This window comes from Castor canadensis, chromosome 3, assembly GCF_047511655.1.
Source record: "Castor canadensis chromosome 3, mCasCan1.hap1v2, whole genome shotgun sequence".
Taxonomy (NCBI): domain Eukaryota; kingdom Metazoa; phylum Chordata; class Mammalia; order Rodentia; family Castoridae; genus Castor; species Castor canadensis.
Genome location: NC_133388.1, coordinates 138,519,792 through 138,547,388, shown reverse-complemented (window position 1 = coordinate 138,547,388; position 27,597 = coordinate 138,519,792). Strand labels below are relative to the sequence as shown.

Sequence of the window (27,597 nt, the reverse complement as noted above, 5' to 3'; positions counted from 1 at the left end):
TGGAAAACTCTGAAGAAGGAGAAATAAGAAAAACTTCCCAATTAGAAATAGGGGCATAGATGAATGTTATAAAAGAAGTGTAATACTTTCATAGAGGTAATCAAACATGAGTGAAACAGAATAGACAGCACAAATAGAGCTATGTCTGGACAAAAAGCTAAAAGCTGAATGGTGTTACCAACCAGCAGGCAACTGACGGATTATTTGAAAATGATCCTGATTGATTATACCTACAGAAATCATACATTGAAACCTCTAATGTATGTAGAATAATGATTTCAACCTAAAAAGTAAATCTCTAAAAATAATAATTAATAATATCAAATGTCTTTTTTTAGAATAGGAAAAGGAATCATAGCAAATGAATGGAAATATGGAGATATTTGGTTACATTAAATTTTAAAAATAACTTCCATGTATCAAAGATACCACTTGTAAAACAATAGCAATGCTCATCACTACCCTTGTCCTTGTATCTTCAATTACAGAAGTTATACAGCTTGATTATAAGAAATATGTCACATAATATAATACAACTTTGCAATATATATAAGTGAGCTGGGTACCTGTGGCTTACACCTACAATCCTAGCTACTTGGGATGTTCTCAAGACCTCATCTCCAAAAATAACCAAAGCAATCATGGCTGATTGGAAGTACAGCACAAGTGGTAGAGCACCTGCTTTGCAAATGCAAAGCCCTGAGTTCAAGCCACAGTCCCATCAAATTGTGTGTGTGTGTGTGTGTGTGTGTTTGCATGTAAGTGAAAATTTAAAAGGTAATTATTAGGGTTAGGGATGTAGCTTAGTGGAAGAGTGCTTGCCTAGCATGTGTGAGGCCCTGGGTTTGATTCCTCAAAATGAAAAAAAAAGTCATTTATTCCCCTTCCCCATATCACTTTCAGGTGGCAAGGGTATAGAGATAGAGATTGTAATAAAACAGGTAAGAATATAAGTAGATTCCTATATGTAGTCTATATATTCCTATATATGGTCTATATATAAATGTAACAAAACATATATTTCATACCCACTCACATATAAACATATACCTGTAAAATTTTTCTATACATATTCAGTTCATATACCCAAAGAAATTTTCAAGCTAAATAAAATTGCAGTATTCAACCATAAGAATAGAATATTATTCTTCATTAAATATATGAAGAACTTATTTCATTTTCTTAGTTACTACATAAAAGCCTTTTTTTTTCCTGCCAAAATAATTTCACTGGATTCCCACCTAGACTATAGTAATCTGTCCTTGAATTCTATCATAAAATTGCCCAGATAGGGAAAAGTAAACTTTACAGGTGACTTCTTAATATTGTATGAGAAAAGAAAAATGAACTTCAGGAACAGTACATTTAGAAAACATTTAGGAGTTATAATTTAATGCTGATGAGCCAGTTCAAACACAAAATCTGTTAGGCCATGAAATAGAAAGGAGGTCAAAGGGAATGGTGTTGTAGCAATCAAGATACACATTTCCTTGTAGGAATTAAAAGAGATGAGAATGAGGTGGTTTGTTAATTATTTTCTCTGATTAGGTTACCTATTTCTCCCCATGTGCATTTAAATATTAATCAGAGATTCACTTTAGTACACTATTATTCAAAAGGATAGAATGAGGGAAGAGTTCAAGTATAAGATAAACAACCACTTTAAATGGAAGATAAGAGTTCCCTGTTTATTATGCCTAGTATTTAATAATTACTAAACCCTCTTATAAAGTTTATGACAAATTCTATTCTTGCAGGCTTTAAAAGTGAATTTTTTTGGCTATCAAATTAGTTTGAACTTTCAAACTCAGATTCTTAAAATCACTATATTTTCTATGCTTTGCTGTTATTATTATTAACTTCTAGGCTATATAGCTTCCAGTACACTAGGAGGCTGACATACAGTTGTAGGAAAAAAGGTTATAATTGTCTGTAATATGTACCTGATCTTAAGTTATTTGTATAATCATCTTTAAAAGTATATACAAAATTTTCAATGTAAAACAATTTCATTGAAATGAAAAAAATCGCTAAACTAATCCATTTTAAAAGTTCAATTTTGCCTCCAAGAATCTTGGTCTCTGGGGACATCTTTTCTTAATTAAAAATTTAATTAAAATGTACTGTGTTAGTTATTGCAAACAGACTGTCAAGGGTCATTCTTAAATCATTGAGTAGTAAGTGGAGTTAATTATTCAGAGTTTGTGTATCTACAAAGTATTTAAAATGTAACTGACAGTTAAATGCATTCATAACATCCTGCCTCAGAAATTCTTAAATTTGATGAAAGCTGGCAAGAAGTCCCCAACGTGTGTATTTGTGACTTAGTATCATGTTCTGTGTGCAACTCTTGTTTCATGAAGTTTGTAGTATGGCTCTATCACAAGACACACAGTCACGTCTTAGGACAGAACAGTGAAATTGAGGCCAAAAGATTGAAAAATATAAGCAATGTACTATAAATTTGTTCACATTTTAGAGAACAAGTATGTTATTAAAGCATTCTGGATTTGAGGTTTCAAAGTTTTGCAACTTTGATACTGTTTATCTTGTCCTTGAAGAGTTTTAAAGAACGAGGTAGAGAGAGAAATCAACTAAGGTTAGACAACAGACAATCCTAAATTCATTTACATATTCCAAAGGTGTATCTGGAAGCCAGCCCAATACAAATGAATCAGAAAGGCTCTGCTAACAAGGAACTTAGAGACATCTCAGACTAAGGCTTCATTTTGCGGTTGAGGAAACAAAGAGGTTAAGTGACTTGTCAAAGGTCCATCAACAAGTTAGCAGAAGAGTCCAGTTTACAAATCAGTAACACATCACATACTTAGCTGGTAAAAAAAAAATGGTGATGCTCTCAAAACCTGAAACATAGTCAGAAAATCTCAGCATAGGAAAACAGACACCTCTCAAAACCCCAATAGGTTGTTCATAAAATCCCCCTAAAAGAAAATTTGTCAGTGATAGTCACAATGAGTGTTAAAAATCCAAATTGTGGTAAAAGATAATCATCCAAATTAGTGAGCAGAATTAAGAAATATCCAGCCACCTTTCCACTCATGGACATATAGGTATAGTGCAAAAGAATAACATTATAGTCAAACAGATGAGAAGCTCAAAGGAACTTTCACAATTCCACAAATTGTTCTTTAAAAGTCCAGGCTTGCTTATGTGTGTCTAATGAACTAACCAGTTTCATTTGTAATAAAAATGGCAAAACCCTTATAAACAAATCAAGCAGCAAAATATAAATATACAATTTAAACAGAGGAATAAAAAAACTAACATTTAGAAAATGTCAAAATTGGCAATAATTATAGTATATTAACTTCAAAATATAAATAGTTTGTTTTGTAAATGACACTATATGCTGCAGATAATTAATGTCATTTATGTAATGTGGATGACAGTATAAATTGCCCTTCTTCCAAACATGTGTATCAAGAGCTATTAAAATGATCATAACTTTTGGCGCAGTAATCCTAGTTCTAAGAATGCATCTTCCTTGAGATTTAATATCCAGAACAGTACTTGGTATTTTAATGGCAGAAACATTATCTATCCTGTAAAGAGTAAGATTATATTTTCTGTTTTCTTTTCTGATCATGCCCAGAATTTTATTGGCTTTTAGGATTATGGACGCAACTCGTATTCATGTATTCTGAAAATAGTCTACAATAATTCCTACACCTTTACATGACCCGGAACTTCCTGCTCACCAACTTTAAACTAGTTCTCATCCACAGCAAAGGATTACAGCTGTCACCAGGTGATTCTCCCATACATTACAACCTCCCAGTGGCATACCCAGACTTGTCCCTAATTCTCAGTACCACTGCTGTAACTAACTCTTCCTCTGTCTCTCTTACACATACACACACACACACACAAAAAGGCATAATCCAAGAGAGCGGAAGTTTTTATAAGAACAACATTGATTCAACTTCAACACAGAATAAAGAACCTCAAATTCTGGTTAAGTATTGTAATGTAACAAATTGCCCAGGACACAAATAATGATTGCAATTTACGAGCTTATCAGGGAAACCAGGAGGAAAAAAGGTTTAATTTACACAGCAGAGTATCTTGACAGGATCTCTCACTGCAAGTGAAAACACCCTATATCCAGTTAGCTTGTTACTGTTAACTAATAAAAATAACACATGGCACTAATTAGGTGTTCTCTATGCCAAGCCATGTTTCTTTACCTGTTTTATCATGTTTAATACTTTGAACAGTTATCTAGATGACCACTATTTTTGTCATTATTTTAAAGAAAGGAAACTGAAACAAAAAGTTTTGGTAATTGCCCAAGATTTAGTAAACAACATATACAGGTACAGAGGTGACCAATGCAAGTCTTGTTACTAATGTTTTCCTTTACCACAAAAAATTTCTTTAAATATTAGATAATCATTTACTCATGAAGTCTTCTACATGAAAGTCTGTTCTTTCTATACTCTGAACTACCCTTTCCTTGGCAGCAGTATTTTGAAGGGCACAACTATTTTGGAGTTGTAGTGTATTTGTTCAGAGGATGTCTATACATGTTAAAAATTGCATGTGTGTAAAAGTGTGTTTGTGTATTATGAAAATACAATAAATCATAATATAAATTTTGTTCCATGTATTTCATTTTAAAACACATCCAAGAAATATGTCCACATCATCGTATTGCACTTATAGTCTACTAACACACAGCTGGATTATCTCCAGGATTTTGCTATTACAGTAATATCATGAATAGCCTATAAGCATCTTTGCCAACAATGTCCTTCTACATACAGAATCCTAAGTCAAAGGGTACAGACTTTTGTTACTTTTGGAGGTCAAAGTACTTCAAAGTGGTTTAAAAATGTTACACATGCCAGGCGTCAGTGACTCACGTCTGTAATCCTAGCTACTCAGGAGGCAGAGATCGGGAGGACTATGGCTGGAAACAAGACTTGGCAAATATTTCTGAAACCCTATCTCAAAAAAACCCCATCATGAAAAAGGGCTGGTGGAGTGGATCAAGGTGGAGGCCCTGAGATTAAGCTTCAGTACCACACACACACAAAAATTACACACACATTAACAACACATAGTAATAGAACACAATTTTTTCACTATCTCATCAATAAAAAATATTAACATTTTAATTTTTGCTAAACTGAATAGCAGATACAATACTACAATGTTGTTCACACTTGCATTTTTTTTAGTTATTGATATAAACCAGACACTTTATGATATGTTGACAAGCTTATTTTTACTTTGAATTACATGTTCATATCTTTTGCCCTTTGGTATACTTACTATTTTATTATTAGTGAGAATTCTTTATATATTAAAATTAATATTTACTCAACATATGTAAGAGTGACTACCATTTTTGTGAAGATTTTTTTAATTTCATAGTCACATTTCACTATTATCTCTTCATATTTTACTGTGTGTACACATGTATTTTCAACATCTCCAACTTTTGAAGTTAATGTTTTATGTTTAAAACTTGATTTGGAATAAATTCAAGAGATCTACTGTATGACAGGGTGACTATAATAAATAACAATGTATTATATACTTGAAAATAACTAAAAGAGTAGATTTTAAATATTCTTACCAGAAAGTATGTGAGAAAATACATGTTTTATTTTTCTACACTGCTTTTTTTTATTGTTGTGCTAGGTGGAGTACATTGTAGCATTTACAAAGGTTCTTACAATGTATCAAATATATCAAACTTGAATTCACCCTTCCATTGTTAATTTTATCTTGCCTCCCCCCATTCTTGGAACAGTTTCAACAGATATCATTTTTCAATTTACATACATATGTACACAGTATTTGCACTATATTCACCCTCCTTCACCATTTCCCCACTTCCTCCTCCCTTCCACCTGTACTAACCACCCAGGCAGGACCCTGTTCCACCTTCCTGTTCTCCAATTTTATAGAAGAAAAAAGAAAAAAAATGACATTTTTGCTTGTTTAAGATAAAGTTAGCTACACAGTAAGCTATCTTGTGATAGTTCCATGTATATATGTATTATAACCCCAACTGGTTCTTCTCTATTTTTCTTCATTCTATCTTAGTCCCTTCCTTATGGTAGTTTCAGCCGTTTTAAAAGTTCCATATTTATTCTTGTATAGAGAGTATATCAACCATATTCATCTTCTGAGTTTCCTTCTTTTATCCTACCCCTCTCGTATGTGACCTCCCCTTAGTGTAGTCTGTTTTTTCATAATGAAAATACATTTTAATTAGCTCAACTTAGCTATTCCAGAGTGTGTACATATTTCAAAATGTTGTTACATACCATAAGTATATATAATTTATACTTATCATTAAAAATAAACTTACAAACTTAATGGAATACATTATGGTGTAGTATATGAAGTCAGAAGGCAAATGTAATTTTTTTGTGATAATGGAATTTGAAATCAGGACTTTGCACTTGCTAGGCAGATGCTTCCCACTTAGCTAGGATAATAGGTATATGTAATTTTTTTTTCTTTGATGGAATGGTGGTCTATTGCCTATTCATTACTATTGAACAATACACCTTTTAGCAATGATTTGGTATAGTCTCCATGTGGGGAAATTGTTCACATATTTAGAAATAAATACATTTGGAGATATATATATATCCAAATTATATATAATATAATTTAAAATCCAATATTATGCATTATTCTTCTCCTACTCATTGTTTTAAGTAAAAATTTCTCTTGGAAATTTTAATATATTAAACTTATGTGTTATAAACTTAAATATATTATCAGTAGGTTAACATACATATGTATTCATATATTTTTTTATGTAAGTGCATTCAGCCAGTACCACTGATCTACTTTTAGAGCATTTTCTTCATTCCTAAAAGTCTCATGCACATTAGCAATCATGTTCACTACCCATTTGCTAGTCACAAAATTCACAAATTCCTATTTTTTCCTGTATTAAATTTCCCAATTTTCAACACTTCATGTGAGTAGAATTCTGTATTTTGTGCTTGTCTTGCTTCTTTCACTTAGCTCAATGTTTCAAGGACCATCAATGTAGACATATGACTACTATGTGAAGTATCTACTTCATTTGCTATGGCTAATATTCTATTGTATGGGTGTGCATATATATGTATATATACACACATGTATATATATGGCACATATATTTGTATATCCACTCATCAAGCCACAGAAATCTGAATTATTTTCCAATCATTGATATTTGTGAATACGGTCATTATAAATATTGTTATACAATTTTTCATATTAACATATACTACAAATTATCTCGGGTACATTTATGGGAGAAGAAATGCCAGAAGATACAGTAAGTCCATGTTTAACTCTTTGAGAAACCACCAAACATTTTCCTAAAGTGGCTATGTCATTTTATATTTCATCCAGAAATATGTAAGATTTCAATTTTACAAAATCCTCACTAATACTGGTGATAATAAAAATTACAAAATATTGGTAGTATTATTTCATTATATCAATTGCATTTTCCTAAAAGATTAATGATGATGAACATCTGTTTATGTATTTATAGGTTATTTGTATATATCTCTTAGAGATACATCTATTCAACACATTGCCCATTTTAATTGGATAATGCATTGTATTATTGTGGCAATGTAATAGTTCTTCATACATTTAGAAAATTAAGCTTTATTGAATATGATTTGCAAATATTACCTCCCTTTCTGTTAATTGTTTCCTAAAGTTATTGATAATTCGTTAAATCACATGGCTTTAAATTTTCTTGAAATCTAATCTAGTTTTTCTTTTCTTATATGTACATTTTTGTTACATCTAAGGATCAATTGCTTACTACTCCAAGATCATGAAGATCTAAAGGTATGTCTTCTAACAGCTTGAGAGTTTAAACTGTTATATTTACATCATTAATCATTTTTTGAGTTAACTTTTGTATACAGATTTAGGTAGGAATTCAACTTCATTCATTTGCATGTAATTTTCCAGTTATTCTAGCTTGTTTTTCACTTTTTTATTTTTGGCTGTACTGTGTTTTAAACTAAGGGCCTCACACTTGCTAGGGAGGTGCTCTACCACTTGAGCCACTATACCTGAGATTAGTGCTTCCCTATTGAATTGTGTTTGTGTCCCTATCAAAGCCAGTTAAAACATAAAAGTATGTGTTTAATACTGGAGTCACAATTCTGTTAATATATATATATATGTATATCACATATATAATATGTAGTCTTAATTACTGAACCTCCATAGTAAGTCTTAAAATCAGAAAGTGTGATTTATTCAAATGTGTTTATCAGTAATCTATTTTTTAATTTTTTATGCTTTTATTTTTTGCCCACTATATATGAACTTTAGGAACAACTTGTCAAATTCTGCAACTTAAAAGTGGTGGATTTTGTGAGGATTGTGGTGAATCTATAGATTAATTTGAGTAGTAATGCCATCTTAATAATGTTAAATCTCCCAATTCATGAACATGGGATGTCCTTCCATTTATTTACATATTCTTTGACTTTTAAAATTTTCAGTTTTTAGTTGAAAAGTCTTGTACTTCTTTAGTTAAACTTAATCCTTAATATTTCATTCTTCAATGGTCTTGTTAATGAAATTATTTTATTTTTATTTTCACAATATTCATTGTTAATGTACAGAAATTTAAAATTATTTTTGTATATTGACTTTGAATCTTGCAATCCTGCTGGCCCTGCTGATCAGCTGTAACAATTTGGGAAGGCTTTTTTGGACTTCCTATGTAAGATGGACTGTCATCTGCAAATTGAGATAGTTTTTTTTTTTTTTTTTTTTTTTTTCTTACTTAGTTGCCCTGGCTAGAACTTCCAGAAAAATGCTAAATAGAATTAATGAGAACAATATATTTTTCTTGTCCCTGATATTTGGGGAAACATTTTAGTCTTCAGGATTAGTATGATGTTTGATATGAGTTTGGAATAAATGAACTTTATCAGATTGAGAAAGGTTCACTTCCATTTTAAGTTTGTTAAGTGTTTTATCATGAATGTGGTGAATTTTGTCATCTGCATTTTAAGTGCTTGCTGTGATGATTATGTGGTTGTCTGTTCTTTATTCTTTTAGTATAAATTATTTTTAACACTGAACTATCCTTTCATTTCTGTAAAAATCTTATGTGTTTATGCTATACAATCCTTTTTTATGTTTTTGGTTTACTAGCATTTTGTTAAGGACTTTTGTACCTATATTCATGGGCTACTGGTCTGTAGTTGTCTTTATTTCTGACATCTTTAGTTTTGGCACCAGAGTAATACTGGTCACATAGAGTAAGTTAAGAATATTCCCTCCTCTTCAATTTTTGAAGGTATTTTCAAAAGATTTGTGTTTATTTGTCTTAAAAAATTTTGTCAGAAACCATCAGTGAAAATTCTGTGAGAATTTTTTTATTATTAATGGATCACTTCACTAATTATAAGTCTGTTCAGATTTGCCATTTCTTCTTGAGTCAGTTTGATACTGTGTGACTTTCTAGGTTTTATCCATTTCATCTATGTTATTGAATTTGTTGGCACAAAATTATTTCTAGAGGCATTCTATTGCTAAAATTTTTCTGTGATTTGTTACAAGTTAATAGAAGACCCAAAACTGAGTAGAAGCTTTAAATAACATACTCCAAAATAAAAAATCATCAGTGAAAAAACTATTCTTTTAGTAAAATCTGACTAATACACAATGTTGCTAGAATATATAAGTCTGTTGCATTCAGCATCCTTTTTATGTTGTATGCTGACAAAAGATTCTAAGGTGGAATTTAAGGATTCTGCACAATCCCCAAATGTCCTAGTGTTTGCCAGCATGTGAATACTTTAAATTTTCAATGATCTGACTATTAGTATGTACACTATAGTAATCACTTTACAGTGTATTTAAGTAATATTTGTAAATTTTTTGAAATTTTTGATGAGAATCAAAGATATCAGGATAATACTAAATATGCCATGTCCTACTTACTTCCCAGTTGGACAGTGAGTTTATTGATGTTCTATACACTGTCAATAAATAATATAAAATAAAGGAAGATCATGCATGAAAAACTAAAAACTAATTTGAGTTTAGTTTCTAAATTGACTTGGCATACCACAGCATAAGAATCTCCTTTCAATAACAAATTTAAAAAATTACTAAGAATTCTTTGAATAAACTCTAACATAAAGGAACAAAAGTTAAGGATGCAGAAATAGCTGGAGAGCATCAGTAGAGCAAAGCAAAGATGCCTAGAAAAGATCAGGGAACAACCAGGAATTAAAAAAATTTTGACCATTTAGAAATGAAGATAAAATGAAAACACCCTGAATTTATAATGATTTGCTCCTCTTCAACAGTTTTAGGAAAAAAATGTTATCTTTTCCACAGTGGTTAATTTGTTTATTATTTACCATGATTTATACTCCTTTAATTTCTCTACTATGCCTGGTCCTTTCCTGGTCTCTATTATTTCCAGCAGTTAGTACTTCCTTCTATAAGAAATCAGATGTAATTTCCTGGGCCTGATGAAATTAAATATGTCTTAATGACATACAAACACAAACACAAGTCTTATTTTACCACTAGAGAAAACAGACAGTGTTTTTTAAAAAGCTATTCTAGATCTTTGGATGGGTTTATAGATGGTTCAAATATGAACACACAGCCTCTTTGGTTCTGTTACTACACCTTTCATTTATATACCTAGCTTTTATATTCCCTGTCAAATCTCATGAGGAGCAGGGAAAGGGCTTCTTGAGCCTACTCAAGAAGGCTTTCTGAATCAGGGCATGAGAACTGAGAGGTGAGCTTTTGGCAACAAATGTAAGCTTAGTTGATAAGATAGTGTTTATAAAATTGTGATGCTCCTACTCAGGTTTGTCCCGGTCTTCTGAGACATAACAAAGTCTTCTTTTATTTTAATGGTATTTACACATATAACAGTAAGGTGCTTGCTACTACTACACTACAATATAATTTGCATACATGGCATTGCTTTTGTTTTCTGCTATAGTCACATTAGTCTTGTTGATTTTCATGGAATAAAACACTAGTGTTTTAAGAGTTCTTTCATGACAACCAGTTACATGTTTTTGAGCTTTACAGAGGTATTCTTCTCTTTTTAATAAATTAAGTGGTAAATATAAGTACAGGATTCTTCAAGAATTCTAACCCTTGACAATAAATTCCCTCTGAATGTTAAGAGATGGGACATTCTAATGCAAGTCACCTAAAATAGCTAGCAGGTTGAAAACACCTGGAGAAAAACTATAGTGCATTGAACATCTGTGTGAACAGTTAAGAACTGAAGGCTGCAGGAAACACAAACAAAAAATTGCCAGTGTCAAAGTTAATATAACATAGATGTAATTGAAAAGAAATTAGGATGTTTAGACATATTCAGGAAACTGATAGAACTCTGCCAGTAGGTGTCAGGTAAAGTTCATGACTAGAACTGCAGAACATCATCTTAAGCAAAGTTAGCCAGGCTCAGTAGGCTAAAAATCACGTTCTCCCTCATATGCAGATTATAGAGCTAAAACAAATGTAGTAATATTATTGAAATGGGTCGCACACTAAGGGGGGAATGTGCACGGGAGGAATAGGGAAAGGGAAGGAAACCTAAAACTTGAATGTGGTTGATGTGCTCACTGTAGAAGAGTGAATAAAGTAATCTTAAACTGGCAGAGGCCACAATGGGAAGGGGACCAGGAAGTGACAAAGAGGTCTGGTAGAGATGAACCAATGTGGGTTGCTATACACAAGTGCATGGAAGCAACACTAGGAATCTCTCTGTATAGCTATTTTTATCTCAAACTAGAAAAACGCTATATCTTTCTTATTATCCCTTATGTTTTCTCTTCAACAAAACTGGAGAACAAGATAACAGGTTCTGCCTAGAAGTGGGGGGGAGGGCAAACAATGTATATACATGTGAGTAAATGTACAAATGATAAAATAAAAAAAGTTAAAAAAAAAAAAGAATAATAGGGACCAGAATATTTTAAAAATCAATAGCCTTAAAGTTTGCTGTAAGTTTTATGCATAAATTTATAAATAAATATTTATAAGCTTGCACTATAAATTTTTTATGTCTTCTGAAATTTTTTCATTGTACTTGTAGTATTAAAATTGAATTTAAATATAAAATTATTAAGAATACAGCCTTATAAGCCAGGCATGGTTGCTCAATCCTAGTTACTTGGGAGGTAGAAATGGGGTGTGGGGGTTGCAGTTCAAGACTAGTTTGAGCAAAAAGTTGGAGAGACTGAATTTCAAACAATGCCTGGGAGAGATAGTGCACCAGTAGTTTGTCATCCACAATTTGGTGGGGAAGCACAAACAGCAGGATCTTGATCCAAGCTGGCCCAGGCACAAAGGAAGACCCTATCTCAAAAATAACTAGTACAAAAAAAGGGGATGGTGGAGTGGCTCAAGTGATAGAGTACACTGCCTAGCAAGCATGAAGCCCTGAGGTCAACCTCCAGTACTGTAAAAAATAAATAAGTAAAATAAATTTTAAAAATGCAGAACTGTATAAATATAATACAGTTCACAAAATAGAAAGACTTTGTTTTAATAAAACCAATATGTAATTGGCACGTGAAAGGGGTAAAAAATACAAAGGTTTCAATATCATTCTATTTCTTAAATAGGATGGTGGAAAATGCAATTATTTTAGTACATAGTATGTTTGCATGTACTAAATTTTGTTATGACAAAAGTAAAATGCTCTGTCTTTTCATATGTTATTCTACCTGTCCTCTACTTGGCCTGCAGTTGACGCCACGTTCAGGCTGCGATACTGTAATATCAGGATCCCACTAGCTTCTGAGCACAGTGAGTTCTGAGGGTCATGCTAATATTACTGATTAGTTAGTGCCTTAGAGTCCTGTCTAATAATGAACTCTCACCCTTAACAAATGTAATTTAAAAAATAGTAGTGAATGCAAACACATCGGTATACTAAAATAGAGGTTTCAGAGACATTACAACTGTGTTAAAGTTATTTGCATGAAAACATAAATACCATTGTTGGTGATTTCAAGGAAAATGAGATGATGAGAAGGGCAGGAGGATATTATTTAATCATTTAATCTTTAAATCTTAAAAAAGTTGCAAAAGCACAAACAGAATAAGCATAAATTCATTTTTTTCCTCCAAAAATCACTGCCATTTTTCCTTTTGTATGACATCCGTCGCTATCTTTAATTTTTGTTACCTGATGAGATATACTAACTTACTATTGGCAAAAATCACTCATTGATAGAAAGTCCTTAGCTGGCAGGCCATCGTTGCAGTCAATTTAAATTAAAACTGAGATGGTTACCTTTCTAAAATAGATCCTTATTATTACAGAAAAATGTTTTTTTATTTTGCATTTTAGTATATGTTTATTTCTACATATGCTGAGTTAGCATTATCTAAAATTTGACCTTTCAAAGATCAGATTTCTCACCATTCATTCATTCTTTTATTCAAAAAAATCATAACCACTATTCCTTAGTTGCACTAATCTAGGCAACTTCAAGGATTAATAAAACACAGCACACGTACTTCTAAGAATTTTTCTGAATGTACATGATTCATAATATTTTAATATACAATCATGATTTATTATATTCAAGATATAATAAATTCAATAAAATCTCTTATTTGTTTTATGTTCAATAAGAACAAATTTAATCTCTAATCAGAAGCAGTATTTGCAATGGCTACAAATTAAAGCCCAATTTATGCACATCTAGTAAAAGACCTTAATACTGTCCATCTCATTATGTGAGGGAATAAGAATGACTTGAATTTTTACTTATCTACACATGATTTTTCCCCAGTTGTCCTCTACATTGTCAACCCATTGTGTGTGAGTTCAGGGGAGAGGACTGCTTTTTCCTCACTCTTAGCAAAAACATTTTGTCTATCTTTATGATGTCATTTACTTCCTGCTGCCTGTTAAATTACTGAATCCAGGTTCATAACCCCATTACGCTCTCTGCTTTTTGCAGAAAGGTCTGATGTACTAGACAATTCAGATTGTTCCACAATTTTTAACACAGATTATATTCAGAATTTTCATGAGTGAACACAAGTTCATAATAATTTAGTGGTCTTAATATGTGTATATACCCTTTCTTATTTAAATATCAATGATTCTCCTCAGAGATCTCACATTGAAAAATATTAATATAGACAGTATAGAGTCTGGTATTTGGCATTGATGTCTAAGCAAATTTGTTTGCAGTGGAAAATGTAGCAATAGAGAAAATAAATAAAAATGTACCATCAAATGCCTGGGACAAACTTTCAGGTAAAAGTTGTTAAAATGAACCATAGTTCATTTTAGTTCAGTGAGGCACTGGTGGCTCACTCCTGTAAACCTAGCTACTCAGGAGGTAGAGATCAGGAGAATGGTGGTTCAAAACCAGCCCAGACAAATAGTTTGTAAGACCCTATCTAGAAAAAAAGCCTTTCACAAGAAAGGACTGGTGGAATGGCTCAAGGTGTAAGCCCTGAGTTCAAACTCCAGTATTGCAAAAAAAAAATAAATAACAATATACAATTCTGACAAAAAGAAATGTAATCGCAAACAAATATAGAGAAACTTTTTACCGTAAGCTGAATATTAAAATCTTTTTTGTTTTTCAAATTAGCATTTTATTTTTCAATTATAACACTCAGTTCTGGAAAGGATATAGTAAAATGGATAGTTTTTTCCTCTTTTTGGAAAAACTCATTAGGTACAAACTTTTAGGAAGCAACTTTTCAAGATATAACTTCAGAACCTTTCCCTCCATGATTATTTTCATAAGCAAGGCCTTCTTATAGAAAGTCTTTGGGATATAAAAGCCTGCACCCAACCAGAGTACATTTCTTTCCAGGATATGAAACTTGGTCTAATACAGATGATCTGCACTCACAACTCTTCAACTTCTCCATGGCACAAAAGCAGTATGTGTTCAGTAGAAACCAAACTTTGAATTTTGACCTTTTCCCCAGGTAGCAATGCAGTAAACTCCTCTCCTGCTGCTGGGCATTCTCAGAAAGCCCATGGCATCAACCCCACCATGGTGATTGGGGTAAATGCATTTGGAATTCACCATGGGCTATTGCCACATGGCCTCATTTGAAATAAAGGAGCATCTGCATGCAGCACCTCACCTGCCAGATATTTACTTTGCCTCAGCCTTTAAAATTTTTTAATGTAAAATCATTCTCTCTCTAACCCAATTTTCACTAAATATATGTAAATAGGGATAGACAGACTTTTTTTGTTTGCTTTCCTTTTTTGAGACAGGGTGTCTTGCATTGCCCACTCTGGTCTTGAATTCATGAGTCAAAGGATCCTCAGCATCCTGAGTAGTTAGGATACTCCTATTTCTCAAAATACATTTTCCACATTTTAATATTTCTTGATTCATATATCAAGTATGTATATCATAAATAACAGAGAAAGAATTTTATATATGCACACACACATTCCCTCGGCCATCCTCACACACAGTAGACTATAAAGTCTCATTTGTTTCTTATGTCCAGCATTCTTGTTGAGAGAACTTCCCCATCTCATGCTGCTAGGACAAGTGGTTCTTCTTTTCTCACTTTTTCTCAAGAGAAAGCCTCACAGACTTAAAATCAATGCTAAAAATGTCTTTTTGGCCTTCCTCAAGTGGTTTCCATGAGGATGGAATGAACCACTGAGTGAGGTCAGCTGGGATGGATGTGACATGGGACAAATCACTTTGACCGCTTAAGGGCTTTGGTTCTCCTCTGCAAAATGAGGATAATAAGACTGATCTCAAAGCAGTTTTGAGGAATGTGTGAGAAGAATCATTGAAAAGTTATGTATTCTATGCAGCAGTGTGGTAAAGTCGGTTATTATTGGTGAGTGGGGCACGTATGATGTACACAAATGTATACAGTTATTATAACACACCAACCTGGTACTCGGCCATGCTCTTTAACTGAAAATACAGTCTACTTTCATCAGTCTTTAGCTTCCCTTTAATCTTTATGTGCATCACTATTGAAAGGACAGTGGAAGAATCTTCTGTAACTGCCCTACCTAATTACAACTGGATGGATAGTTTTACAGAAAACAATTATTAAACCAGATAGTGCTGTATCTAATCTCAGTTGTATTAAACCAGATAGTGCTGTATCTAATCTCAGTTGTGAGTCTCTGGGATTCCCACTATTGGAATTGAGAAGAGGAGGAAACAAGTGTGCAGGAACAAAAGGAATAGGTTGAGTGACAGCAGTGGACTTCACCTGGGTCATGAATCACTGGAAAAATGCTAAGAAAGAAGCATTTCAAGCCAGATGTTGTGCACAAAAATGGGTATAGAAAACTCATTTTAAAGGTGATTGCCTTTAAAATTCAGGAAAAGAATGAAATGATACTATTTTACATATTGGCACAAAGCAGGAGTCAAGAAAACCATCACTGTACTAGAACAAACCTCCATTGGCAGAGACAATACTATTGAAACAGGCTTGAAGCGTACAGCTCCAAGGGTCTTTGGAAAAATCCACTTGTTTGTTTTGAGCTTTGTTTGCCTGTGCCTATCTCTTGTCCACACAGCAGGATTAGAAAGCACTGGGTCCCTTTGCTTCTAGATCTTTGTGATCTAATTCCTTGCACCCAACAGCTTGACAATCCTTATTTCAGTGGGTATTGCAGTGATCTTAGTGTTTTCATGATCTTCAAATTTCTACAATTAAAAAGATTCCTACAAGATGTCACAACCATAGTGTATAGTAGCTAACTACATAATTTTCATTCTCAGTGTTCATCTAGTGGGATTATATATAATACAATCATAAAATTGAATTCTTAAGTAAAAATTATATATTAGTAAATAATCATTATCATCATTAACACCTAATATAATAGTACCCAAGTTGTAAGTGCAAACTTTATCATAGGAATGTGTGTATCAGGAAAAGAAAGGCACATAGAGGTCATGACACTTTCTTTGATTTCAGGCATCACCTTCTGTCTTGGAACTTATCCCCACTAGCAAGGGGACTACTTGCTAGGACCTCAAATTAATTATAACATTTATTCTTCCAATAATCCTTTAGGTAGACAGTATTGTTATCATTATGATCACTATTTTAATTCGACTTTATAGCAGAAGAAACTCATATTTGCAGACTAGGTTTCCTGTATTCAGAAAGACAGAAAGCATTTACAATTTTTTTTTTCAGAATATAAACTCTACTACATCAGTGCAAGTGAATTTGCAAGGTACATTTGCTCTGATAAATTATTTTTTGTTAATCGGAACTATTTCCTCCATCCCTAAATAAATGTTCTTCCAATACATTAAACTTTCTAATTTGAAAATGTGCTAATTCATTGCTCAGTGCTGGCCTCCAAGTTACTAGCCTGTCTGTTATTCAGTCTGACATATATGCATGCAAACATTTATTATATTTTGTAAGCAATATTTCAGAAATAAGAACCAATGACAAAAGACATAAGCATAATACTAGCATATAATACTTCCATATTTCCAACATACATTAGGAAGGAAAGGACTCCAAAAGGTTATAGTCAGTGTATACTCGAGACCTTTTGATACATATGTGAGACCCTAGAAAGCACAAGTAAGTCAGACAAGAAGAAAAGAGATCTTTACAGGTGTCCAAGTAATAAATAATTTACAAAGCAATTTAGCAACCTCAGCAGGCACCACTTACAAGGCTGTGGTAGGGAACGGAGTCTATATTTGTAGAGAAGAGTAGAATCAATACAAGGAGTAAGCTGTCAGTTTTTTCTATAGTGTCAATATCTCAGACTGGCTGCTTTCGCTGGTGCTCCTGTGGAAACAATTTCCAAAAGTATACTATTGAGTGACATGCTGCATGGATTAAATGATTTACTTTAATCCCCTAACTGCATGCTGAAAGACCAATAGCCCAAAAGGAATATTAGAGAGCCTGAGGACAAAGCAACCTGTAATAACAGTGTGATGTGGGAATGGTTTTTTCTTAAGAAAACCCTAGTGCTACACAAGATCCATCCAGAACAAGTCTAAATGAGAAGTGGCCACGATAGACTTATAATATCTGGCTACCAGGAGGGTCATTCACAATACTGAGAGACCTGATTAAATAGATTTATTGGTCAATGTCTTTGTTTGTAAGTTATAGATAAAGATGGGGGTGGTTTGATCTTGGAACAGCGATGAGCAATCATAACTCCCTCTTAGTTTGTACCTATGGCAAATAGAGTGTCTTGTAAAAGTCGAACAGAGACAATAAATATCTCATTAAATCAGAAAACCATAGAAGTAAGCTGTGGTATTACAGCAATGGGCAGATTCAGAGACAAGTATAAACAAGAAAACATTAGCCATGGAGGTAGGTTGAAAAGCTGGCTCCCCAACACCATTTATATGTGATTTTGATCTTCTAAATCAGAAAATGGCATCCAACTGAGCTCTAATTCTGGCATGAACAATTCTACCATTGAAAGCACTGGCTAGTGTTCCGTGTTACAGTAGATTGATAGTTTGTGAGGTACTGAGGTGGTGGGAACATTTCCCTTTCAACTGAAAGGCAGTGAATAAGTAGTGAACAGGGATGGAGCTATAAGAATTCATTGCCTTTCCCACTCACTTCTTTTGGCGGTACTGGGATTTGAACTCAAGGCTTCACACTTTCTAGGCAGGTGCTCTACAACTTGAGTCATGTCGGCAGCCTATTTTTGCTCTGGTTATTCACAAACAGGGTTTCACTTTTTGCCCAGGCTGGCCAGGACCACTATTCTATTATTTTATATTTCCTACCCTCGCGAGGATGGCAGGTATGCCACCATGCCACCTATTGGTTGAGAGGGGGTCTTGAAACCTTTTTGCCTGGGCTGGCCTCAAACCACAATCCTCCCAATGTCAGCCTCCCAAGTAACTGGGATTGCAGGCATGAGCTATCAGGGCCCAGTTTCCCACTTATTTCTCTTGTGGCACTTAGGAACACTCACAGAGCATTTAGAACTGAAAGAGATACCTGCACATTATTACTCATCCAGTAACAACAAGCAACCTAATAATTGGGCTCCACCAAATGTGAGAATCCATAATGGCCTCTAGATATTGTCCTAGAAATCCATCACCTCAACTTGGAGGCTGTTGGGTCAGTGTGGTCAGCTCCCTGACTCACCAAAGTGACCTGTGCACCTGAGACAAGTTTCTTTTCTATGGGTCTTCTGATGGTCTGTGGCCACTTTCTTCCTTAAATTAAAGCCTTCCTTCCAGCTTCAAATTTCTAAAGTGTTCCCTGCTTTTCTGACAAAAGTATGGGTGCCTTTTAAAATTTTTGATAGAAAAGTTAATACTACATATATTTCATTTAAGTGTTGAGGAGGTAAAATAAAAAAATATTAAAACTACTGTTAAATAGCCATTGGTGTGAGAGTCTAAGGATATAAAGAAAAATATAAAACATGGCTCCTGCTCTCAAAGAGTCAAACAATTTGAGGAGAAAAACATATGCAACACTATGTATCTAGCTACCAGGAGGATCTTTCACAGTATTCTTAATCGTTCTACATTTAAACCCTTAAACTCAAAGGAAAATTCCCAAGGACTTAAGTGATAAGAATATTCAGTTTATCTTGCCTTTACAGAACAGGCAGCTTTGAGAGAGAAGCAAAACAAATAATGAGTATGTGAAAAGATGTGTGGGAGGACAGGAAAAATGACTCCCAGCTTCTTAGGAGGCTGAAATTGGGTAGATAACACTGGCCCAAGCAAAAACATAGCAAGACCCAGTCTCAACAAACAAGTTGAACATGGTGGCACACTCTGTAATACCAGCTACATGGGAGGAATAGGTAGAATGATCATGGTCCAGAGTGGCCTAAACAAAAAGCATGAAACCTACCTGAAATATAACTAAAGCAAAAAAAGGCACCTGCCTGGCAAGCATGAGAACCTGAGTTCAAACCTTCAAACCCCACAAACCTGCAAACCTCAGTACTGACAAATTTTAAAAAAAGAAGAATATGTGATTAGAAAATTACAGTGAGACTATTTAATTGAAGGTTTAGTTTTGTGGGGGCTTGGCAGGAAGTTTCAGATTTGTTTACGTAAACAATTAGAAGACATTATATGTTTTCTGAGCAGGTTAGTGATACTATGTAAATGAGCCGAATAAATTAAAGGAAAAAATACATATTATCTTGAAAGTCTTAAATGGTTATAGAATGAAGTGTATGCTGTAAGTTTTAAACCATACTAAAATAAAAAAGAGGGGAAAAAAGAATATCTGATTCACACACATAATTATGAACAAAAGAGCAATCTGTTCATAAGCAAAAGGCGTGTCTCAAAGTAAACACTATCGCATAGGAAACTGTTTTTAAAAAATTAGTTTTAAAGCATTTATTTCACGCAGAAAAAAGTGAATAAACCAACAACCAGGCTTCTGAACTTTGCTATTTTTTAAAAATTGTTGAGATGTAAAGTGGGACTTAAAAAACACCCAGTTCTGAATTCACTTTTGGAAGGTACATTTTCAAAACCAACCTTAACAATTTTAAACCTAGGGAAAAAGTTGTTAGAAGTCTGATTGTTGTGCATTTGAGTTGGGCCAGGTTCCACTTACAGAGATACAGAGGAGCTAGAGTCAATTTCCGCAAAGAGTAAATTATGATTAATTTATCTAAAGTATTAAATACCGTAAGCAAGCACTGTCATTGATACGATTTTTCTCTTCTCTCTCAGCATTTAGGTCACTACTTTGTATACAGCAAAGGTTCAACATGCATATGACCAATGAGAGAGGAAATGTTCGCCAAATCATGTTATTTAAAATAAAAATACCATCAGGTTTTAAGCAGAAAACATGTTGGGTTATCTGCATGAGGAACAACAAATATACACACCAGTGGCTCACACCTGTAATCCTAGCTACTCAGGAGACAGCGATCAGGAGAATCAGGTTTGAAGCCCGCCCAGGCAAATAGTTCTTGAGACCCTATTTCAAAAATACGCAACACAAAAAAGGCCTGGTGGAGTGGCTCAAGTGGTAGACCCTCTGCCTAGCAAATGTGAAGTCCTGAGTTCAAACCCCAGTACTGCTAACGAAAAAGAAAAAAAAGGAGTTGATGATTTGAGGGAATATAAGTTGGCAAAGGGTGGTCCTAGACACAACATTCAAAAGACAGCCAGGTTCATGAAGTAATGATCAAGAAGTCCAATGTGGTGGTCAAGAAATTAAGGATTCAGTTCATAATCCTGGCTACTCAAGAGGCAGAGATCAGGAGGATTACGGTTCGAAGCCCACCCCCAGCAAATAGTTTGTGACACCCTACCTTAGAAAAATCCTTCACACAACAGGAGTGGCTAGCTCAAGTGACAGAGTGTCAGCCTACCAAGCATGAGGCTCTGAGTTCAAACCCCAGTACTGCCTAAATAAATAAATAAAAGAATTTAGTTCAGGCAGGAGTTGACAAACGTTTACATAAGTTTGCTGTAAGTTAAAGATAAAAATAGGCTTTCTGTCATCACTCAGGGTCTTATCTGATGCATATGATCAAGCAAGGTGACAGCTGGAGCAGACCTGTGTGGAGTCCAGCACCTGTAACATTGTTGAGATGTGGGGAGTGGGCGGGGAGGAGCATGACTTATCTCCAAGGACTATCAAATGCCAAATCTCAAATTATGTCCCTATGCTATCAAAACTATTTCAGTAAGGCAGTCTGAACTAAGAGGTTTTTAGGATCCTTGCTCATTTGTGCCTACTTCAAGAGCAGAGACAATCGAAAAGGAAAACCAAAAGACAATACATGATGGAAACCATAGAGATAAATTTTAAATGATGCTGTCTTGGTGAGTTTTAGAAATAAAATTAGCTTTGGAAAGACAAAGTTCATCTTAAGTACTAATGCTTACAGGAAATAAAACAAGCATCTTGCCAATGCCAGTGGCTCATGCCTGAAGTCCTATCTTTAAAAATATCCAACCCAAAAAAGGGCAGACAGAGTGGTTCAAATGTTAGAGCACTTGCCTAGCAAGAGTTGAGGCCCTGAGTACAAGCCCTAGTACCTTATAAAAAAGAAGAAAAAATTACAGGCATTTTTAAAACTAGATGATAAAAATTTGATTGCTAGCTGGTGTCTATGAGAGAAAATATTAGAAAGACTAAAAGGCAATGTAGAAAAATATATGTTCAACCAGCTCAAAATTTTAAGAGTTTCTGTGGTGCCAGGTGGCAGTGACTCACACCTGTAATCTTAGCTACTTAGGAGGCTGAGATCAGACAGTCTGAGGCTAAAGGCCAGCCTTTGGCAAATAGTTCATGACACTCCCATCTCCAAAATAGCCAGAGCAAATGGACTGGAGGTGTAACTTAAGCAGTAGAGTACATGTGTTGCAAGCCGTGAGTTCAAACTCAGTCCCATCAAAAAAAGAAAAAAAGAGTTTCTAAGGTGTAGACTTATTGTGGCTTCCTGTTCTGCATTCCTTTAATTAGATTTCTACAGAATTTTCCATTGAAATTTTTAAAAACATATTTTAAAGATTGACTTTGGATTAAATTATCCAGAAAATTTAATCAATTATGAATTGTATGCCAATTCATAAAGTGGTTACCAATTTTGCAATACATGGAACTCTCATTTTTCTCTTTCATAGATGTGCTTCTGTAAAAACTCTTTGGAATTTAATATCAAAATATTGAAATGGAGACCCAAGTCCACCATGTTGGTGTGAGCAGACTTGGATATCTGATATAAAAAATTTGATAAATATTTAATATTTATCATATTTAATGAAAAATATGAGAAATGTAAAAAGTAAAAAAACTGCAATTCTACCACTACTTTCATTTTTGTATATTTTCTTCAGGATTCACATATTTGTAAATTCATTAGTAGTAGGAAATTATTAATAGGAAGTTTGTGATATTTCAGCATATTTGACCTACAAATGACCATTTAATTCAGCCAGATATAGTTGTCTTATTCGTTATATTCAGAAAAACCACTTACATAATAAGTGGCTAAGAGCTTGGGAGTTACACCCAAAGATATCACATTTAAACTAAAGCTGTCTACTTACTTGCTCCGTAACATCGAACCATATTCTCTCCTAAAACTTGTTTCCTGAGGTTAAAATGTGATAAAGACGTAGCCCAGTCCATATTTTTGGAGAGTCTCAATGAGATTACAAGCTCAGACAATCCCTTGCATCCATTTCACTCATCTCTTTAACAAATGTTTACTGATTTCATTCTTTGTCCTAGTCACTATGACAGGCAGGCACTGAACAAACAAGGATACAGTTAACAACTCCAGTGAAGGTACAGCTTACTGGAGTAGACAGGCATTAAAAAACTGCCACAAAGGTTAACTACAATCATAATAAATTTGCAAAGGAAAATTCAAAGTGTCATGAGAACATACAACCTGGAGGACTTATGAGAACATAATCTAGTCTGAAGTCACCCTGCAGATCAGCAGAGCTTTCCTAAGAAAGAAACATTTAAGATGGACCTTGGAGAAGTAGTCAGGCAAAGAGAGAGAATTCTAAGAGGAGCCCAGGATGACAGAAGCTGTTTGCACTACAGTAAATGCTCTCAGGGCTGGCAGACATGTCTCCTTAGTTGTATTCCAAAGCACCACACATTTGAGGACATGTTTATAAATCCTGTTCTTTTACAACTGGGTCAAAAAGAGAAATATTATCAGTTGTTCCAAATATTGTAAAACAGTGGAAAAACCTACATTCTGAAAAGCAGCCACCCACTTGACTTCCTTAACTTGAATATTTCTTAACTTTTTTGAATCTGTAATCATAATGATGACAAAGCTGTCATAATCCAATGAGTTATTCATGTAAAATATCCATATATTGCACTAAAATGTGATTTTTATCAAAGTTCTTTATTGACCAAGACATTAGCATAGAGATATTAGTTCTAAGTAATTACAGCTAATAATGCATATTTAAAAATCAACTTATTTAATCCTTTAGTGCTGCTGTAATAAGTTTTAAGAGAATATCTGGTACAAACTTAATTTTAAAAGCGTTATCTGTGTTCTACTTAAATTTTATTATTTTTCTTATTTTTAAGGGAAATAATCATATCATCACATAAGAGCAGCTTTCAAGGAATGATACTGAACTTCATGAAAAGTTCATGAAGATACAGGTTTTAGGGAACAAAAATAAAGAGCAACTGAACTTACAGACTGTGAGGCCACTTGGTGAGACACAGGGGGCAGTGTAACAAAGGCTGAGCTTGTGGCTGCCCTGGGAGCTGCAGGGAAGGGCAGCCTAGTGGGAACTTCCTATGCAGAACAGGATCGCTCCTTTTTAACAAGAAAATACCTCAGCTGGCTATATGTTAATAGACCTGTTTAAGAGGAAAGCACAGAGTAATGTGAAAAAGCTCTGGGCCACTTACAGAGCAGCATTTCTGCTGGAAAGAGAAAGTGATCATCTTTTGGCTGAATTATGAAATAAGGGAAATTTTTTTCTGACCTATTTAAAATAAATGAATAAACATTTTAACAAGTCAACGCTCGTTATTTTTAGGAATAGGATCAATTTTATATTTTAGCAAAGTGTAACATGATAAACCATTGGCTATTTCCTCAACTGAAAAGCTATTGCTTGATCACAAACAAATCATTTCAAATTTTATTTTATGCTGCCTGTGTACAACAGTCAGTTCTCATGTCATCCAGTGCAGAAGCATTCAGTCTGTCCTGCAGAATTTCCAGGACTACTGAATGCTCTGTTACTTAAGGACAAGCTGAATAAAGGATTATAGATTTCACCTAAAACTGAAAACTTAACTGGTAATTACTTCAAACAGCAAGCCATAATAAAATGATGGTGTAAATGTGATCAAAACAATACCACTCTTACACACAGAATCAAGATAAGACTGCTGTTTCTACAGTTTAAAATTCAAACACATTCTTAGTGGGAGAATAGGGAGTGTGATGGTCAAAAAGGCAATGTTTAAAAGAATAGAAACTTGTCAGTGTTCTAGCAGGTGGTGACAAACAACTGAAGGTGCTCAGAAACAACATCTATAAGAAAACCAGACTAATATAAACTATCTCTTTTAAGATCTACACAAGGAAATCTCATTAAAATCTTCCCAAATTTCCAGAGGAGACTTTTGATTTCTCCTGGGTGATTGGCTAATCTATCTACTGCTAACTATAATAGAAGAGTGAGATCCTCCATCACTGCATTCTTGTTTGGGAGGTTTCTATATGATACTGTCACAAATCAAGTAGAGAACACTCTGAAATCATCTTAAGAACATTGTCACATAGCTCTTAACAGTCAAGTTTGTACTACTTTAAATCAACTTCATGATTTTGTTTCAGGTTATACAGAAAGTCTATCTGAACATTTCCAATAAGATCCACCGAAATTTGCTAAACAATATTACAAGGAATGGATTATGTTACAGGATGAAAATATGCATTGCTTACGCAGTCCAGAGCTGTATACAAGTGGCCATTACACACTTTTTTAATTTTGGTATTTTAAGTTTTTTATTTTAAAATGAGTGTTCAAGTTAAATTTTTCTTTAAAAATTTGTTGTATATTTTTTATTGAAATAGAATTGGCTGATGTTGAGCTAAAATTTTCCTGTGGGCAGTCTCCAGGAGCAGTACTAAGGTTGTGCACACTGTTAATGGAAAGTGTGCTCCAGGGACTCTAGAGTCCCACCACTATCTTCTAGTCACTCTCTATCTCTGCTTGTGACAACTGCCCAGTCCCTGGAGGAATGAGAGATGGCACCTACTCAAATACTTAACAATCAAGGAAGAATGAACAACTGGCAAGTATTTCATAAGCAATAGTGTCTCACTCTTACTAAAATCCCAGAGAAGAAGAGGTTTTGTTTTCAAGGTGGATATTTCTATTCATCTCAGGGATGACCACAGAGTTGAAAAAAAAATGTTGGATTTCAACTTGTGAGAATGGGCAGATGGGTATTCATTCTATGAAAAACCAGGAGTGTAAGGCAACGGCAGGAATGGAGAACACATGATTTGTGTGATTTTTCCTGTGTCTGATTGGAGCATAGGAATTAGTAAAGGAATGAATCATAAAATGTTAGCGGTAAAGGTATTTCAGATGTAATGTAGCCAAGATCCTTTGCAAACCTTTACTTTTTTGAAGTATCTTCTAAACAAATTTCACACATCCAAACAGTAGGTAAAATGCAGAGTCAGAAATGTGTGGAAGACTCAAGCGGTCCCAATCTGTAGGACTCCACAGAGCATGGCTACAAAGCAATGACAGAATTCCATCCTCTGATGAGACCAATGAAACTCAGGGAAATGAAGCTACCTGCTCAAGGTCAATGTTAGGATTGGAAACTGAATTATCCCAGATATATTTTCTGGAAAGGTTCGGGGAAAATAAGGAGGTTATTTGAGGTGTTGCATTTCTACATGGAGAAATTAATAATGTTGGGTTTTTTAGTCTCCTTTAAATTTTATTTTAACAGCTATTTTTATTATTCAGTCTTGATTTTACTAACAGAAATTATTTTTTTAATGTGAAACCAAAACTCAGATGGAATGCCTGTAGTCACTTAGCTACATATGCATGACTCAGCATAAGCTGACAGTTTTGCTTTCTTTGACAGTTTCCCATTCAACAGATGGAGTTCCATCATGGCGGCATGGCAGGTATACAGTCAAACTGTGTGTCCTGCTTAAGGAAAGGAAAATGATTTTTTCCAAATTTGGATTTAATTTTACTCATTATATTAGATGCTTTCCAGATAATCTTATTAAAATATTGGTATTATTAATTCTTGATAGACCTTTTTATTTAGGTTAGCAAATCACCTCACATAATCCTATAAATAAGCAAAATATTACCTATAGGTAGTTTAGCATACATTCAATAAGAATTACACAAGATTTTTCCTAAAATCAAAACTTTTATTACCTAAACCCAAAAAAGTCTAAAAATTAGGGGCTTTTTCTGTTATATTAATAATGAACCTGTATATTATGCTTTTCCTTTTCCAGGTAATAAGAAGTATCATGATAATAAAAACTACCATGAAAGACAATTTTCCTCAAACTGAAGCAAATAAATTTGAAAATGCAGGTGAAATTGGTAATCTTCTACAATATACTGTTCATCAAAACTAACCATAAAAGATGTGGAAATTTAAGGGTGTATGACTCAAATGGTGGAATGTCTGCCTGGCAAGAATGAGGTCCTGAGTTCAAACCCCCATATGGTAAAAGTAAATAAGTAAATAAAGACATAGAAATTTATGAGGATGTTTTTCCTTGCTTTTTTTTTTTATTGTTGTTTTTGGCTTATTATAAAATCTTTCACAACCATGGTAGTTTATCAAATACAGCACAGTTGTATTCCCTCTTCCTATCCAGTTTCTCATAAACAAAATGTTTATTTCGCTTGTTACATATATAGCATAGCAATTTTTTATATAAGACATACACACACCAAAAATCATTCAAATCAAGCAGCAGAATCTTATTAACGATGCAGTCCTGATAATAATTTCTAGACTGGCTTTCTCTCTGATTACTCACAACACCATGAATAAGTGAATGGCTCTAATGACAGTCTTCACAGTTCAAATCCT

At 33.9% G+C, this 27,597-nt stretch overlaps 1 protein-coding gene across 2 annotated transcripts in view; it reads right to left on the bottom strand.

Moving 5' to 3' along the window:
* Positions 1-27,597, bottom strand: part of Hnf4g (hepatocyte nuclear factor 4 gamma) — a 132,493-nt gene that overhangs the window by 52,538 nt on the left and 52,358 nt on the right. Inside the window, exon 3 of one of the 2 annotated variants that reach the window (XM_074068738.1) lies at positions 17,689-17,808. The exons of the other annotated variant lie outside the window; for it this stretch is intronic. The gene's annotated coding sequence lies outside the window, so the exon portion shown is untranslated. The remainder of the gene's footprint in view (positions 1-17,688; positions 17,809-27,597) is intronic. 2 annotated transcript variants of the gene reach the window in all.